Source organism: Hippocampus comes, unplaced genomic scaffold (genome assembly GCF_001891065.2).
Source record: "Hippocampus comes isolate QL1 unplaced genomic scaffold, H_comes_QL1_v1.1 scaffold383, whole genome shotgun sequence".
Taxonomy (NCBI): domain Eukaryota; kingdom Metazoa; phylum Chordata; class Actinopteri; order Syngnathiformes; family Syngnathidae; genus Hippocampus; species Hippocampus comes.
Window position 1 is genome coordinate 441,297 of NW_017805407.1, and position 17,625 is coordinate 458,921.

Here is a 17,625-nt window from a genome sequence, read left to right on the forward strand (position 1 = left end):
AGGAAAGATGGAGTCTAATTGAAATCATCACGGATGTGGGTACATTTACTCTCAAAGTTTGAATCAAGTGGAATATTGTATAACATACAAAGATAATACTCTTGTCCAAAGTCAGCTAAAATAGCAACCCTAATGAGGATAGTCACTATCAGGAACAGGATGTGAGGTCGGACCCAAATGCAAGACTCAAAAGCAAAAGAGTTCCAAAAACACACGGTTTAATTAACCGGCTGAGTAGGCCGTCAGCAAAGGCAGCGGTATCCGGAAGCATCAAGCAAAAAGACAAGGTCAATAATCAAACGGGGTTGAAGATTACAAGAAGTCAGTGGCAAGAAGACGCACTGTTGAAAACGTGAAGAAAATGTACAACGAACTGGCAGCAAGACAGAATAAAACACGAGGTTAAATACACGAGGCAATCAGGGATACCGAGGCACAGATGCGGATGGCACAATCGAGAGAAAGGTGAGCACAAGAAAAGGCGGAGGTGCAGCGCACACTCACACAGACATCCATCCATCCATTTTCTAATCACACCTAGGGACAATTTAAAGTGTTTCATTAACCTGCCATGCATGTATTTTGGAATGAGGGAGGAAACCGGAGTACCCGGAGAAAACCCACGCAGACACCGGGAGAACATGCAAACTCCGCACAGGAAGGCCGTAGCCGGAATGGAAACCTGCACCTCTGCAGTGTGAGGCGGCTGTGCTCAACAGTTGACCATCGTGCAGCCCCACACAAACAGGCGTGTCTATAGAAAATAGATGAATATAAAGGACATGCTTTAATATGTACTTTGTGGAAACTTATATTTCTTATATCGACTGTTAAAAACTGAGGAAAAACATGCCGGTTGTTCGTCTGTATGCGCATTCTGCAGATGCTTGATTTATCATTTTAAACATACAGCAGTGGTGGCCAAATAACTAGTTTGTGTTGTAGGATCATAGTGGAGCAAACTGCTAGTTCACTTCACTCCCCGCAACCCACACTCACCCCGCTGACCAAAGCCGTGCGTGTCCCTCACTGACATGAGTGTAAGTAAGCCAATCTTAGCCATGGCTGCTACATTGCTAGCACGCCCTATTCAGGTTGGAGTGTTGCTTAACGCGAAATGTTACCGGTTTGATGTTGTATTTGGAAATACCGCTGGGGGAGGAACTTCTCTTGTCAACATAGCTTCATCTTTGGATGTCATGGCTGTCCAGCTCTATGTATGGTCAATTTGTTTCTATTCCTTTCTGTTTACTGCTTTTTCTTTCTTTTTTTGGGGGGCAGATTCTTGTTATTTCTCACACATTTCCGCCACGTCTGATAGGGTCAATTTGCTCACAGCTCGCGGGTCTGTCTCTCTTCTGCCTGGTCCCAAAGGGGCTTGGGGACCGCTGCTATGAATGACAAACTATATCGGTTTTTTGAAACTACAGACTTTAATGAATTGAGAGGAAAATATGGAGGAAAGAAGTTACAAAAATAAAGTCCTAAATTTATGAAGATTTACCGGTAAACCTACTATCAAGAAAGTAAGATTATATTAGAAGAACAAGGAAAAACACAATTTTTGTACACAAATCTAAACTAAACAGACCGAGATTACCACTTCATTATCATGTCAAAGGTTTATTCTCATAATCTCACGTATTACATAATCCTACATTTTTTCCCCTCCCACTATTATGACTTTATTTCTTACAAAAGTGTATTTTTGTGTTTATTTTCTTCATGCAAGAAAAACCTCAGTAACAAAATGACACTCGTGGAGGGGGGAAAAACAGCAGTATCAATCCATAATGCACCACTTGGACCTTTGTGTGTGTATATGCATGCGCGTCCCGGTTGATGTTTTTGTGTGAAGAAAAGTATCAGAGAAACAAACTCACAACAGATGTGTGTGCAGAACAAGGACAGTCGTGGCACGTGGACTCCAGGGGATACATCACTAGTCTGCATGCTCACATCTGCCACTGGATTGCACCCCCCCCCTCGGTTTGAAGATATGCAGGATTGTGCACAGTAGATGAATGTGTGTGTGTGTGTGTGTGTGTGTGTGTGTGTGTGTGTGTGTGTGTGTGTGCATTCATTCCATGCTCCGCTTCAGAATGTAATTTCCCCCAGGCTGGGGTCTGCCAATAAACACTATTGAATTCTGTCCTACACTGACATGATGGGAATTTAATTTGAGCTTGTCGCTTCTTTCTATACTTCTTTTTCCAACTCCATCCTCTTGCCATACTCGTTACCCCCCTTTTATAGCCCCCCATTTGCCCTTTTCTCCTTCTGTCGAACGCCTTCTCTGTGAAGCGAGGCCGGGTCATCCAGTCTGACAGTCTATATCACAGCTCCACATTACTGTATTATTACCATTGAGACTAATGATCCCTGATGTGCATATGAAGGTGATTTTAATTTAAAAAAAAAAAAAAAAGATGAACAAAATGACTTTCTTGTCACTCATTCAATCTGCAGGTACGCCAGATAGACAAATGTATTGAGACACAAGACCTCAAAGGAAGAAGCAAAAATTGAACCAAATATTGAGAAGACTCCCTTCAAAGTCGACTCGCTCTCTGCTGGAAGTATGTTGACGCTACCGTCAATGATGCGTTGCCTTTTGAATTGCTCCAGCTTCCCAAGTATCGGCGAAGCGATCACAGAATCCATTTTTTGATTTAATGAGGCATTTGCAGTTTCACAGTGCATGCGGGTCCGTGTGTACATCGACTTATCAAGCGCCGTCTTTGAGAGGCTCACCTCAACTTTGCTTATAGACCACAGAAACAACTACAACTGTCACAACGTGTTCTACAGGAAAAGTGAAGATAGAAAGCTTTCATTGTGACCCTACGATGCAAATGGAGAAAAAAAAACTGATGTAAGGAAAGCCTAAAAGACAACCAATGAGACAACCAATTTTTTCAGACAGATACCAGTATGGTTACTCTACTCCGGAGTACTCACTGAGATGAAGCAATCAATACCACTCATACTTTTGATACATAAAATTTCTTTTTAACTAATGACAGATAATTTTAAAGAAACACCTTTCATTTATCCATCCATCCATTTTCCGAACCGCTTTATCCTCACGGGGGTCACGGGGCGGGGGGAGCCTATCCCAGCAGTAGGCGGGTGACACCCTGAACCGGTTGCCAGCCAATCGCAGACCTTTCATTTATTTCTGACAAAAGACAGTACAGCCATTCCAGAAAGAAGAATTTCAATGCAAAGTCAACCACAAACAACTCGCTGTAATCTCTCATGACACGCGATTGTAATGTTGTGTGTGAAGAGTGGTTTTGAATCACCGGATAAATAAAACCTCCATAGGGTTGTCGTATAATGCAAATTCAAAATCTGGACCCTATAATCATTGCGCTGGACTTCGCAAAACATCCAATTAGCCTTTGTCGTTGATTGGCTGAGAAAACTCACATGGTTTTTCTGGCTTATGCTAAGGTAAAGGTAGTTGCATTTTTACAAGTTTAAGATGATAAATGCGGTTGCTTGCCTAGTGAAAGGCTGCTTGATTAAAAGTTGTCTCAATACTTTTGTTCATATTCGATTTGGAGTCAGAGTGGGCGGGCAGGCTGACAGGAATCTCTGCAGAAAGGTAAGTAATATACATTGATCCTGCGTGTGCGTGCACACGCATGTGTGTGTGTGTGTGTGTGTTTTATCGATCTTTCTTGCAGACCTAAAGCCATGACCAGGAAATGATCCAATCACCCAGAACGGCCTTTCTCTTGAGTGCTGCCTCTGTGATGAGATTGAGAGCAGCGCGTGTGTGTATTTGTCCCGTTTGGGTTCACAAAACCTAATATCACATAATTGTGTAATTATCTGTTGAAAAGTCAGCCGACTGTCCACGAGAAAAGGTAGCGCTGAAAGTCACAACTTGCCATGCTGCGACTCGATGCGCTGAATTTATACGCTAAACATGAGTTCTCCTTTACTGTCATGCACCAGCAGCCATATGCAACATTCAGAGCATGCAGTCTCACACATCCGTCAACCCGATTGGAGGAAGAAAAAGCACAACTAATGTCCACGGGCCTGAATGATCTCAATGCATTTCCAGGCTGGTCGTCGCTTTGTTTGCTTATGGCGCCAGCCATGCCACAAATAGGAAGACTGATCAAGCAGAACTGGCAGGATGTAATTTAATCTGTTGCAGCCAAGAAAGTCACGCTTAAAGTGTTTTACATATGGCCCGTCTGCCTTTTCGACTCTGTGCACATTGCATAATAATGATATACAATATATTCATGAAAAAGATGCCGCAAGAGACAGTAAGTGTGCCGTGGAGAATGCATCCTCCTTTTCACCACCTTCATATGTCTTCATTACCTTTGTGTATGCATTCGCTTTTGTTCAAAAATACCAGTAGTATTTTTCCAGTTACACAAAAAGTTTAGTTTTTTTTTCTTCTGCTGCTGCCCCAGTTTGATGAGTGATTGTGAGCTCAGATCAAAAGGTTAATGGCAGCCTGAATAACATTTTAAGGGACAATTTCTGTCTCTCCACACGAGTTTGGCAGCGGTGGCGAATCTGAAATGACAAGAATGCTGTAATGGCTCAATTTGTACTTTTTTCTAATTACGATTGCGACTAAATTATGTTCTGATCCAAACTTGCCCCAAAAAACAAACCAAAAAAAAAAAGCAATACAGTAGGACAAAACAAATCTCTGAATGCAAAATCAATCCGGGAAGCAATGTGGGGAGGGGAAGAAAAAAAAGTCCAGTGGCAACAAAATCAGATTCTCTCTGTTTTTGTCTCAACGACATCACTTTCACCTAAAAGTTACGGACAAGCTGATGTGTAAAATAGACAGTTTGATTGGAAATCAGCAAAGTCCATCGTAGTTGGCGACAGCCAATCACCGTCGAGAATGTAGTTACGTCACATGCGCACACGCAACCCCCCCAAAAACAAAACAAAACAACCCCCCAAAATAAATAAAAACAGAACAGACACATTTAATAACATTTTAAATGCAACAAACATCAGCAAACTGCTAGTAATACGAGCAGTAATAAAACATGAGTGTCTAAATTAACATAAAATAATGCATGCACAAAAATGAATAATTAATACAGAACAGTTTAAAATCTCCTTTTCAGTAAAGTTAATCATTTGTCCTTCATTGAGCAAGTCGAGGATTCAAATTAGTACACCGGTTTGATCAGTCTCAATTATTATGTTCGAAAACCCCCCAATGGTATTTGTCATTGCTTTTACTCAGTCTGACGAGCCCTGGAGTGGGTGGTTGATTAAATGCCCATGGAAGCTGCGTTTGCAAATGCCCTCTTTTTCTGTCATGCCGCACTGATATTAATCTCGATATTAATCTAACCGTGATGCTTCAAACGTGTTAACAAGTTGGCCGTCTCGTTCGCTAGCCAGAGGCTGAGCTGCGCCATATTTGTGTGTGGCTCGAGCGCGAGGCAGTTCCGCCCTTACCTCATAAGCTTCGCTGGCAACCTGGCACATCTCTTTACTTTAACGAATGTTCCATTTGGAAAAAAAATAAGAATACCTAACCAAGAATTACTCTCCCAGACCACCATTACATTTTCAGTCTTTGGGAATTCCTGCTTGACTGTGTGCTGATGGTACTGTTGTTGTCAAAGCTGGAATCATATTCATTTACATATCATTAATAAATAAACACATTAATAAAATCAACCAATAAAACTTTATAAAGTTGTTATGTTATGTGTTGTGCTTATTATTTTACTTTATGTTCACTGTTTTGTAAAGCGCATTACTACAGCTGCAGCTGTTGTGAAAGTGCTATATAAATCAGGATGCATTGTATTATATTGTATAAAGCATTTTTCATACCAAAAAAAAAACAGATCAAAGTGCTTCATACAGCATTTGACACAGACATACAAAAGAGCACGCACACACAGACACACACACTCACAGGTTAAAAATTATGACATTATGATCTAAGGCTGGGTACAGAGCATTCAGGCAAGCATCCAGGTGCGGAAAGAACACTTTAAGGAACCGTCTGTATCAGGAACATATCACAAAATGCAGTCACAGAACACTGGAACTCTCAGTGCAGTAGCAAGAGCCACGTACGGGTCACTCAGGCTGCAATGAGGCATGATGCTGACCACGGCCTAGAACTGGTCCAAGAGCACAGGTGTTGCCGCAAGTAAAACGCTGAAGAAAGTAAAATCATTCCAATCATAAAAAAATGAAATAAAAATACATGTTTTAATAAGAAAATCAAATGAATAATTCGTAATTAAAAGCTCAATGAAAAAAGGTTTTGAGCCTGCTCTTGAAAACAAACTACCATCCTCCGTTGCCCTGAGGTGTGGACTGTGTCACAAATAGTCTGTAATATTGGAATGATGCCTCGCTGGGAGCGTGTCCTGACTTTATGAATGAGTAAAAGGCCAGAGCTGGAAGACCTCAGAGTTCAGAAGGTAAAAGCAGCCCAATAACACATAGACATTAACCCTTTCAGGCACAGCACTTACTACAGTGGACAGCTTATCGTGTTATTAGGCTACAGGGTGCATGAAAGTGTTAAGAAAAAAAATATATATATAAATCTTTGCAATAAAAGTGTGACCAATAAAAGATGAAAATAATGCAACAAGCACGTTTTTCAACTCCGATGGACTGCAACATTGAAGTGCAATTTTTGAATATGCTAGTTTTGTGTGGGAAGGGACTATAGGGATTTGTGGTTAGACTATGACGGTGTCACGGTGGATCTGTTTGTGACCAACAGGTGGCACTGTCGGGCTCCTCCTACAGCAGCACACCTGTTAGGCATCATGTCATTAGGTTTTCTGTTAAAAGGACTCCCTGCCCGACCACTTTGTGTCGGGTCATTGTTTTTGTCACTGTTTCCGTTAGTGTTTGTGCACTGCAGCCGCCACCATGGGTTTTTGTTTGGTTGTTTTATTTTTTGTTTTTTTCAGGACTTTGCTTTGGAGTTAGTTTTCTCAGTGTTTTATATTGTGTCAAGTCTACCCTGCTCCTCCCACCTGCCTACCTTTTGGGATCTTCCATCACTACGTTCATGACAAACGGTGAGGTGATTTATTATTATTTTTCATGTGATAATTACATATGCTTATGTATTTTTTTTTTATTTTGTCAATACGTCGATTGCAATGAAAATGTTATCCAAAAATGTATATCCCTGTGCTGCTGCCAAATGGCGTCAAAAACGAAAGACTAGATGACGTTTGTTGAATTCTGATGATTCCTAATTGCGTCTGGGCCATGTCGTATCAATTCAGGATGCAATTTGTAAGTGTTTATCAAGCCCAATTAGGCGTTTAATTATCTTAATCCATAATTAGCATCCTAGCCTGGACAATTCCATTTGCGCTGGCAAATATGTTTGCTCTCTTAATCTATTTGCTATCTGTCTCTGTCAGACACACATTTATTTCTGCATGCAAAAGTTTAATGCCTGTTTTTTTTTTCTTTATGCTTTGCCTTATGGTGCTAATGACACGTTTGCTGCTGTCATGACCTAAAGATCTCCGTTTGACAAAGTCACACGCACACACGTACACAGTGCCAAACGAGACAGCAGAGCGATAATGAGCTGATATTTACAACCTTAATGCATCTCCCTTGACTGCCTTTATTATGCCTTCATGGCCACTACCCTCAGGTTATTTATTTGACGGATGCGTGAGTATCTGCATGCCCTCACCAGGCAATGTCTTTGTCTCGCCTGCGTGCTTCTGTCTGCTCCTGTTTTACACGTTTGTGCAAAACACCATTGGAGTTACCAAAACTCTACGGTCTACACATGTACAGAAAGAGAGATGGGATATTGCTCATATTAATGTCTCGTCGCAGTCAAGATGAAACCAGCTTGTGGTAGCAGAACGCATAATGTTGAATGTACTGTGTACATATAGAGTTTGACAAACAACACAATGTAACGTTTGTGTCACAGAGGTGTTAAAATAACAACGGATGATCATTTTTTTTTTGTATGTTTCTCACATCAGCATGTCAAGGCTATTTAGCTTCAACAGTATTTGGAATGCAAAAATAAAATTATTGGTCAGCCACGGCGCCCAGGACCGGCTCAGAATCCCCCTGGCTATTTGGGGAAATTTACTTTTTTTTTTTTTCACGAAATTTCTGATGACCACCCCACCCAAGATTAATGCCAAAGGCTACTACTTTAATACGCGCTTAAAAAAAAAAAGCTCAAATAATTGGGTGGAAATCTCCTCGTTTCGCCACAAATGCTATGATGTCGTCATATGCTACAATGCAAACCTTTGACCTATACCATTTATATATTTTGATACATATCAAATTTACACCAATGCAAAAGTGATTTCATTTGTACAAAAATCTTCTCTATAGTAGCATGAGTGATCTTTAAATGACAAGGCGAGCATTTTCAAAAGGTGGGACACAGATTGTGAGTATTTAGGAAACGTCGGTTCTATAGTGCAAGCCATGTCATATTTTTACCGCCGCTATTTTAAGTACAGTATTGTGCATTTTGCACCGAACAATCAGGAGGTTATACAAACGCTGTCATTCCGTGTCTGTTTTGAGTTGCTGCTCCATGAGCGCTATGTAGAGGGAGGTGAAAGGCGGTGAGGCTGACGTTCACTGTGGATCAGCAAGGCGCACAATTCTCACGAGAGCCCAAACAAATGCCCGTCAGATATCAACACTTGGGTGGGGGGCATCGATAAAAGAATGTAATTTTTTTTAGTTTTTACATTTTAAAAATCTTGATGTATCATGAAAAAAAATGCTCTTTATCAAAGAGAGCAAATTTATAAACAGCAGGTGCCGGAGGACCACAAGGGGACTATCTATGCTTCAAGCCTGGTCATGAAGGTCCTGGGAGAACTATTTATTTTTAATATTATTTTGTGTGTGTGTGTGTGTGTGTGTGTGTGTGTGTGTGGTAGCACAGTGCCATTTGCTGGTACTGCAGGGGCATTTCCACACTTGCCACCAGCGTGAAAATAAAAACAGCAAAATATTTTGAGAACATTTCAATAGTCTCATGTGACATGTGAAGAAAAATAAATTTTGGGACTGCAAGTGAAAAAGTGACAGGATGATGGGGGGAGGAAAAAAATCCCAGACATTTCCCCCTCCATCAGCGTCTCACAGCTCTCAGTGGCCGAGGTGAATGATGCAGCTGCGCCAAAGTCGATGATAATTTGACGCTCGGCGAGTGTGATAAATGCTCCACTTGCATAAATTCAGCCGCAGTGTTTCTTCGTGCCGCGTGCTCAATAATCGTAAACTCGGAGAAAAGCAACGAGCTAGCTGTGATGATTTTTCATGACACAGATAAACAAATGTAGTCTGAATGTTGCTCAACAATCCGTCTCCATTTGTCACTAATTCTGAAAATGCCTTCGATGCCCGTGAACCCGAGTCGTCGTCGCGGCAGCAGCAGGAACAGGAACAGCCGTACACGCCTGGTTCCTCATACATTTTTCCTCTGTTTTGTTGTTTCTTGCCTGACAAAGAAAAACATTGTTCTTCTCGCTGACCTTTGAGGTTGAGCAGCATGCATGAAACAAACTGAATGAATAAATTATGAGCAGATTATATTTGCTAATGCACAATGTGCCCTTTGTTGCCGGGTGCGCCTCCTCCGATTTGATCCTCAAACTTTGCATCACAATTATTTGGAAAGAATATTGGATTTCATGTTATAGGATATTCAATTCCCAATGGACATTGCATAGCGTGCGTGGAAATTCAGTACAACTAAGAACTCATGTTTGTACGGTTGGAATTCTATTCTGGGGCCTCCGTTTTTGAACGTAGCCTCCAGTATGTTACGATCCTGACATGCCCTTGCTTTCTAAGTTTTTGTGCAGCATTTCCATTGTGTGGCGTGCTGTAGCATCACAATTCACCATTTATCAGGATTGCATTATTTCATGGATGTCATAAGTCTGTGATAGTACTGAATCCAAAGAGCACGGAGGCAGGATGTGCTGAACCAAATGTCATGAGCAAAAACACTTACAGGGGCACACTGGGAAAACTAAATCCAGAACGCATACAAAGTCCTGAAAAAACTCAAACAAACAAACCTATGACAGGAAAAGTAAAAACAACGTGACAGTAACAATGATGAAAGACTGACCAGGGAACTAAATGCAAGCAAACTGACGAGTCAACAAGGAATGCCTGGACAAGTCACAAAGGGTTGAGGGAGCTGACTGGTAAACACAAGGGACCTGGCTGGTGGAACAGGTGGAAACCAAACCAAAAACAGAATCATGACAATGGATATTGGAGTTGCAAAAGAAGTCCAGCTGTTTGTTATACAAATTGTGTATAAACGGTCATATCTCCGTTTTAGACCATAATCCGTTCCAGAAAGCTGTTCGAAAAGTGATTTGTTCGAAATCTGAAACTATTTTATTAGCCCATGATTAGGGGCTAATACACGATGCAGAAATAACGCACACACACAAAAAAAAAACTAAAAACAGTCAGATTTGCGTAAATCACAACAAATGTCTGCTCACAATGAATGTTACACGAGGAAGCATCACTTCCTCATGTAAGGAAGCCAAGAGGAGTCGAGTGGCGTATTCGGGGTTGCTCAGTTCGGTCAAACCGGTTTTCGGTCGTCATCTGAGGAGTAAAAATCTCCAGTTTTCTGGTCGAAATCCGATTTAGTCAATAACAGAGACGTTCGAAAACAGGTTTGACTGTATTTTATACAGTGGATTGCTGACTTCTCGTGAGAACACAATCAACTCCTGTAAGACATTTTCCTGCTTTATGTCAATAATATCCATCCAACCATTTTCTAATCTGCTTATCATCACAAGTGTCTCTCTGTGCTGAATTTAAAGCGAATGAGGGGAGCCCCTTCCATTGCACAGCAACCAACTCGTATCGCTTCCCTCCCACAACGGCGCAAACACCCTTTCCTATCTGCCATCTATGAAAATACCAGAATAAAACTCAAATCATGCATACAGTACAGACTTCACTTTGCGATGGATACACAAAATAGAGCCCTTTGTGTGTTTTTTTGTCAACATTTGTGCTCTCTTGTAGCAAAATAAGGAAATGTTTAACAAACGGCTCCGCTTACTTGGACACCACTGCAAACGACAACCACAATAAAAACTCATATTGGATTTGACAAGACCCAGTGCTGTTGACTACAAGCGAGAGAAGGGGCAAAATAAGGGTTTTTATTTTTTGTTGTGCTGGGTTGAAGCACAAATCATAAATCCATGATCAGTCCCAAGGCCCCGACCAATAAGATCACAAGCAACATTTAATTCCTTGTCCATCAAAATGTGAGTCCGAAGAACCTTTCTAGTGAGCGGTGAGAATCTTCCACCCGCCCCCCCCCCCCGCCCCATTGCTTTTTTTTCTGTCCATCTGAACATCCAGTTTTATCTCTCCTCTACAGGGGCCTTTGAGATGCAGTGCGCGCTATCATTGATCAGCTCTGTTGGGGGCCAAAATCCACTTCTCATAGTGTGCAGGATAAGGTGAACGAACATGATGGCTGCTTTTTTTTTTTCTTTTCTTTCTTTCTTTTTTTTTTTTTTAATTGCTTGGTGGAAACCTCCCTCGAGGTTATTGTTGTTTTAAAACAATGAACCAAATCACTACAACAAAAATGTAAAAAAAAAAAACCCCCAAAAAAAAAACACTTTCATAAAAACTAAATTAAAATAAAGGTTTAACACAAGATTCAATACAAACTAAAAACTTACTTTGAGCTAGCTAAAATTAACTGAATTAACAAAGTGAAAATAAAAATGAACTGTCACAAACAATCCCAAACTATTCTACCATTGCAATGCAAATGTTCCATTTCCCCCAACTATCCCAAACTATGGCTCTATTTTTTTACGGGATATTTGTCATTTTCTCCCCCTACTCGCTCACTGCACTCTTTAGGGACTTGTATTTGTTTCTCTGAAAGGCAATTTTTGCTTTTCCTTGCTCTTCTCTGCGCACATTACGGCGAACACTATAAAAGCAATTACAGGAAGACAAAGGACGGCGAGTGTAACGGATGTAGCCGTGAGCTTGTCTCTTGGTCTTCCTCAGACAAAACATGTATACTGTAATTATGCTCTGCATGGAGCCTGTTTTTGTTCTTGTTTTCCCTTGGTGATCCCGCCACGGTAGATCTGAGGCAGGAGAAAGACAGGCAACTACAGTCTATTGAAAGCGGCAACCTTTCGACGGTGAGGTTGCTGAGATTTTGTGCCCGTCCACACTTCATCTTTGTTGTTTTTTTTTTTCCCCCCCTCGCTCTTCCTCAACAATGGTCTATTCTCATGCTCGGTATGCTCAGTGTCTTTCTCTTTCCTTGCTCTGCTCTTTAAGCCTTGACAGCACTTGTTGATTCAGTCGCCCTTCCATCAGTCTTCTTTCAACTCTGAGGAAATGTCATCATCTCCAGTATTAAGTACCTCCTGCAAAAAATGGAGTGCACCCTCTTGATATTTATACAAAAGGCCCTCTTGAAAACTTTCCATCTGTGAAATTACGCTCAAACACACACTCTGATCACTTGCTGATTGACGGCCTCCGAGAGGATTGCATCTGTGTCTTGTGACGTGATCAAATTGGGACTCTAATCTGACATCGAAGAGTGACGACACAAATGAAAAGAAAGACAAGTTAAGAGGATGAAGGTAATCAGTGTTGGAGGCAAAGGAGATTTGGGAAACAAGATTAATGCGATTTAGAGATTACATGGCAACATTCTTAACGCTCAACTAAATCCGACCAACTCAGGAACTTTTGGAATGGAAGCGAGGGGGGGCGGGGGGCGGGCTGGGCTAGATTGAGAAGGGGTGAGTGAGGACAGTTGTTGAGGTTCATGAATCGAGGAATTTGGCATTATTTATGATATCTTTTCATGCATTCAATAACTTTTTTTGAGCGCATCTTTTGAAAACTTTACGTTCAAGCCCTTAACAGTTGGTCATTGACTTCCTCCAGACAGTACACATTCAAGATTCATTCATTCATTCATTTTCCGATCCGCTTAGGGTCGCGGGGGGTGCTGGAGCCTATCCCAGCTGTCTTCGGGCAGTAGGCGAGGGACACCCTAAACCGGTTGCCAGTCAATCGCAGGGCACACAGAGACGAACAACCGTCCGCGCTCACACTCACACCTAGGGACAATTTAGAGTGTTCAATCAGCCTACCGTGCATGTTTTTGGAATGTGGGAGGAAACCGGAATACCCGGAGAAATCCCACGCAGGCCTGGGGAGAATATGCAAATATCCACACAGAGAGGCTGGAGCTGGAATTGAACCTGGTACCTCTGCACTGTGAGGTCGACGCGCGAACCACTGGACCACCGGGCCGCCCGACAGTACACATGTTAATGTTAAATGTACATATGTGAATGTACAGATACTATTTATGATGAGCACATAGGCAGGGAGACGTGTGTGTGTGTGTGTATATATAACAGTTACAAATACCAACCTTCATGTTTCTGCGAAAACACAATATATATATACAGCATAGATAACTTGCATTCATTTGTGGCTTGCTCCTCTATTGTCAGTGTGATTCGTCGTCACATCACTCTGCCTCTCCATCCATCCCTCTTTTTCATATGACTGGATTAAGAGCAAAGAAAGAGAGGCGAGAGATGAGGATCAGATGAGATTTTTTTTAAGGATGTGAGAGGTGAGATGACATTAAGAGACATAGAAATGAATTGAGGGGGAGGTGCATGTGGGTGTGAGGGGCGGGGCTTTTGTATGGCATTTTCTTATTTATTCTTGCGGGCGGGGGGTGAGAAGAGGGAAAAAGTGGGGCGTTGGGTTGTGGAGCACTGTAATCAAGGGGCGAGCAATCTTGCGTGTCCCACTCTGTTATCTATTATTGATGCCTGCTTAAGTCAGGCTGATGAATCATTAAGCCACTCATCAGGCCTGGGAATTCTGCCTCCTCCTTAGCCAATGACACTCATTTACATCAATAACGAGCTGACATTTTTTTTTTTTTTTGAAGAGCACACAAACGTGCCCACGTTGAAAGACAACAGATGCAAGAATTTGGCTTGTTTTGTGATTTGTCAATGCTCAGATTAGTTGCTCTTTTTAGCCTTTCCAACACGCTAACCTTGTTGTCACACCTCAGTAGGATTAAGTGAACTTGGCTCAGACCAAGAAGTGCCCTATTCTGCAAGCCCCTCATTTGTGCCTATGTGTGGCTTTTTGTAGATCACAGGGGGATTTTGCATATGCATTCCCAAGAATCCCCCCCACACACACAAACACATGCGGAGCTGACTAACATGAGCAAAAAAAAAAGAGAGAGAGAGCGAAGCAGCAGGAATGTCAGAGAGGAAAAATAAGTAGCAAAGGGAAGCAGATCCAGAGTATGTGTTTACTGCTTGCCTGTGGGCTTAACGGCAGAGGAAAAGTGGAGGAAGTAATGAATACCCATGAAATGATCACACACACACACACACACAATTACTCTCAAGTGTGAGGTTTCCCTTTCAATTTGTCAGTCTTTTTGACACCTGCTTTCCCATTTTGGTGTTGTGACTAATCCTCAGAGTCCTCCTCTCAGCATGCATTGATGCACTGCAGCAACATATCGAAACACTATCATGCCAAAGTGAAACACGCAAACAGACAAGACGGTGCCGGCTCCCTCCCTGTGTGAAGGAGGAAGCCAAATCTTGGTGGCTGTTAGCTGGGGGCGACACGCAGACCACTGCGAGGCTGCTGTCCCCGCGGTGAACAGCAAACACTTTCCGCGCACAGCGCTAAGCTGAGCGACTGGCATTTCTATCTGCACAAAGACAAAAAAAAATAATAAAATAATATCCTGCTGTGGCTCATGATAATTGCGGCGGATTGTTGGCACCATTGTGGCTCATGTTAAGACTGCCCGGGACAAACGGAATGAGTTATGAGGAGCTGCGTTTTGATTCCTCGTTGAGATCGTTACTGATACAACATTGTAGCATGAAGCTATAATATATGAAAGTGCTTTATAAATAAAGATGTATGAGAACAACCCATAATGAAGGAACTTTCCTTTTATGTCCAATTAATATGATTTGACTCTATGGGCACAGAAAACACTGCACTCGTTTTAACGATACCAATTTTGAAATTGGCCTCTTTTATGTACACATTTAAGTAGACCAAAACAGAATATGACTAAACATGCACAGAATTTATGCAAAATAGGCCCATTTTTATATGCACGCGCACTCATTTGACACAAACTTGAAGTACATTCACACAAGTGAACAATGCATCGGCAAGAAGACGAAGAGCACAGTGCAGCCTTGTGATGCACGCGTTCAGGTGATATATTTTGCTCCGACTTCCATTTGAGATTAGAGCATTGTATGGGGACAGTAAACTCGACTCACCCGACTTGATGACAAGCTGCAATTGGGCAGATAATGGACAATTCTTGAAAAAAGAGGCTTCAGGCTGGCTATTTGCTTCCCTTCATGATAACAAACATGTAAAAAGACAAGCTAATGTATAGCATCGGTGTGGCGATGTTCTAACCTTTAGACTGATGGACACTGCTTACATTGAACACAGAGGGTGCAGACAGGCCCATATTCTTTATCCTGTGCAAAGAAAGGGCATACAACTCCAGTTTACTGAGGACACATGAGCGCTTCCCTTTAGATCTGTAGGTCTGTACTATACTGCCCCCAGGTGGCCAAGGCGCGCACACTAGAAGGAGCAGCACAATGTCTATTGAAGTAAAGATATGTGGCAAAAACAGTTTAATTCTTTGACATGTTATTTTGTCATGGCATTCATTGATGACAATGACGACAATGACCCTGTCTCCACATCCCGGTGGTTCCCCTCAGGGAGATCTAACGGTGGGCAGAGGAGAAAGTGCAAGGTTAAGAGGTCAACTTGACTGTGATATTCTGTAAAAAAAAAAAAGATAAATCCAAATTTAAAAACATTTCCTTTTCATTGATCTCTTCTACTTGTCGTCATGATGGAGCTTGTCCCGACTCCCAACTGACCTTGGGTGAGAGACGTGTTGCAACCTGGCCACCAGTCAATCGCAGGGCACTAAGACAAACTCAAATAAAATAACGCCATCAAATTGCAAAATAAATCTTTTCTAGGCAGAATTAACTTTTTCTTTTGGTACCACTATGATAAATGCAAGCATATAATTTTTTTTCTCCAACTCACACCTCCAGACACATTTTTTTCAGGGAACGACTATTTTAAGTCTCTAAGCCAATCTGGAATGTGCATGCCCCTATTTTGAATAATCATTCCGCTTTCTTTTTAGTAGGGGCATCCTGCGTTCGTGTCATGCTCCATCCAGCAGTGCGAAAGCTCCGTAGCAAAGCCATTCGCTGGATGGCAAAGCAATGCAACACATGAAAGTCTTGATCTTATGTCATCAGTTTTTTTGCTAGGCGAGACGTACCCAGGCGCATTGAAAGTCTTCACCCTCTTTGATCTGTGAATTATAAAATGCCTGCACATCCTCTTTTAGTCAGTTATTTTCATAAAGCGTGTGTCTGTGTGCAAGGCGGTTCGAAAGATCAAACTGAGGATGAATTCCAGGTTGCTTTATTCAGACAGAGCCCCTTGGTCTCTCTTGGACTGGGAGTAATTTGTTGGCTTGCGCTCAACCAGAGGGTGCTGGTTCGCAGCGTCTCCCACCCGCAGTGAATCATCCCTCCTCCAGAGGAGAGATAATTAATTTGTCTGAGCTGCTCTTAACCCAGGCTGCATGTCAGCCGCAGAAAAGCACACAACGCCGGTATTCTAACACGCAGGTCCAAAAATATACAACAAGTGAATGGAAGAGCTAATGCATCAATGTATCCCCAAATCCATTTCTAGACAGTTTACACATATTGATGCATGAATCCAGATACAGAAGCAGAAAAAGGAACCAATAACAAAACAAAAAAAAAAGTTATTGAATGGTAAATTCCTTGAAGGATTTTTCATCATCGTCAATATTATTGCATTTCTATCGCTCAAAACGCACACAACTCCAATATATGGCAAATGCATACACACACACACACACACACACACACATTAGGAGTACAAAAGTGTACTCCTGAAAAATGAATGTGCTGGAGAAATGAGAAAAAGAGCAATAGAGAAATGTGAAAGGGCTTGAGGAAGATGAGGGTCACCAACATGGTGCCCGCAGACAAGGACCACATTCGTAACAGAGTGCCTTGGTCTTGGAAAATAAAATAAAATAGTGGTGATCGACTGGTTAGCATGTTGGGCTCACACTGCAGTGGTGCAGGGTTCGATTCCGGCTCAGACCTTCCTGTGTGGAGTGTGGCATGAGTCGGAATCAGTGCATGAAATCGATCTAGAAAAGTTTGCTTGCATCTCTGATTAAATAATTTCGTAAAAATGTGTTGACTAGTGTAATTTTTGTGAAAAAAAAATCTGATGTCTCCACGTAGACTATCATTCATTATTCGTAATAATATATAATTCAATGTTATTTGAGCAAATATGTTTTGGCAGGGGCGGCCCAGTGGTCCAGTGGTTAGCACATCGACTTCACAGTGCAGAGGTACCGGGTTCGATCCCAGCTCCGGCCTCCCTGTGTGGAGTTTGCATGTTCTC

At 41.9% G+C, this 17,625-nt stretch overlaps 1 protein-coding gene and 2 long non-coding RNA genes across 3 annotated transcripts in view; 2 read left to right on the top strand and 1 right to left on the bottom strand.

Annotated features, from left to right (window-relative positions):
• The window catches only part of znf804b (zinc finger protein 804B), a 45,654-nt gene that overhangs the window by 13,459 nt on the left and 14,570 nt on the right, over positions 1–17,625 (bottom strand). The window lies entirely within an intron of this gene.
• On the top strand, positions 797–2,411 carry LOC109518024 (uncharacterized). Its single transcript, XR_002168646.1, has 2 exons — positions 797–1,040; positions 1,901–2,411. It is a non-coding gene; the product is annotated as an uncharacterized LOC109518024 (long non-coding RNA).
• LOC109518023 (uncharacterized) overlaps positions 6,925–17,625 on the top strand; it is a 51,904-nt gene continuing 41,203 nt past the window's right edge. Inside the window, exon 1 of the long non-coding RNA XR_002168644.1 lies at positions 6,925–7,067. This is a non-coding gene — a long non-coding RNA (uncharacterized LOC109518023). The remainder of the gene's footprint in view (positions 7,068–17,625) is intronic.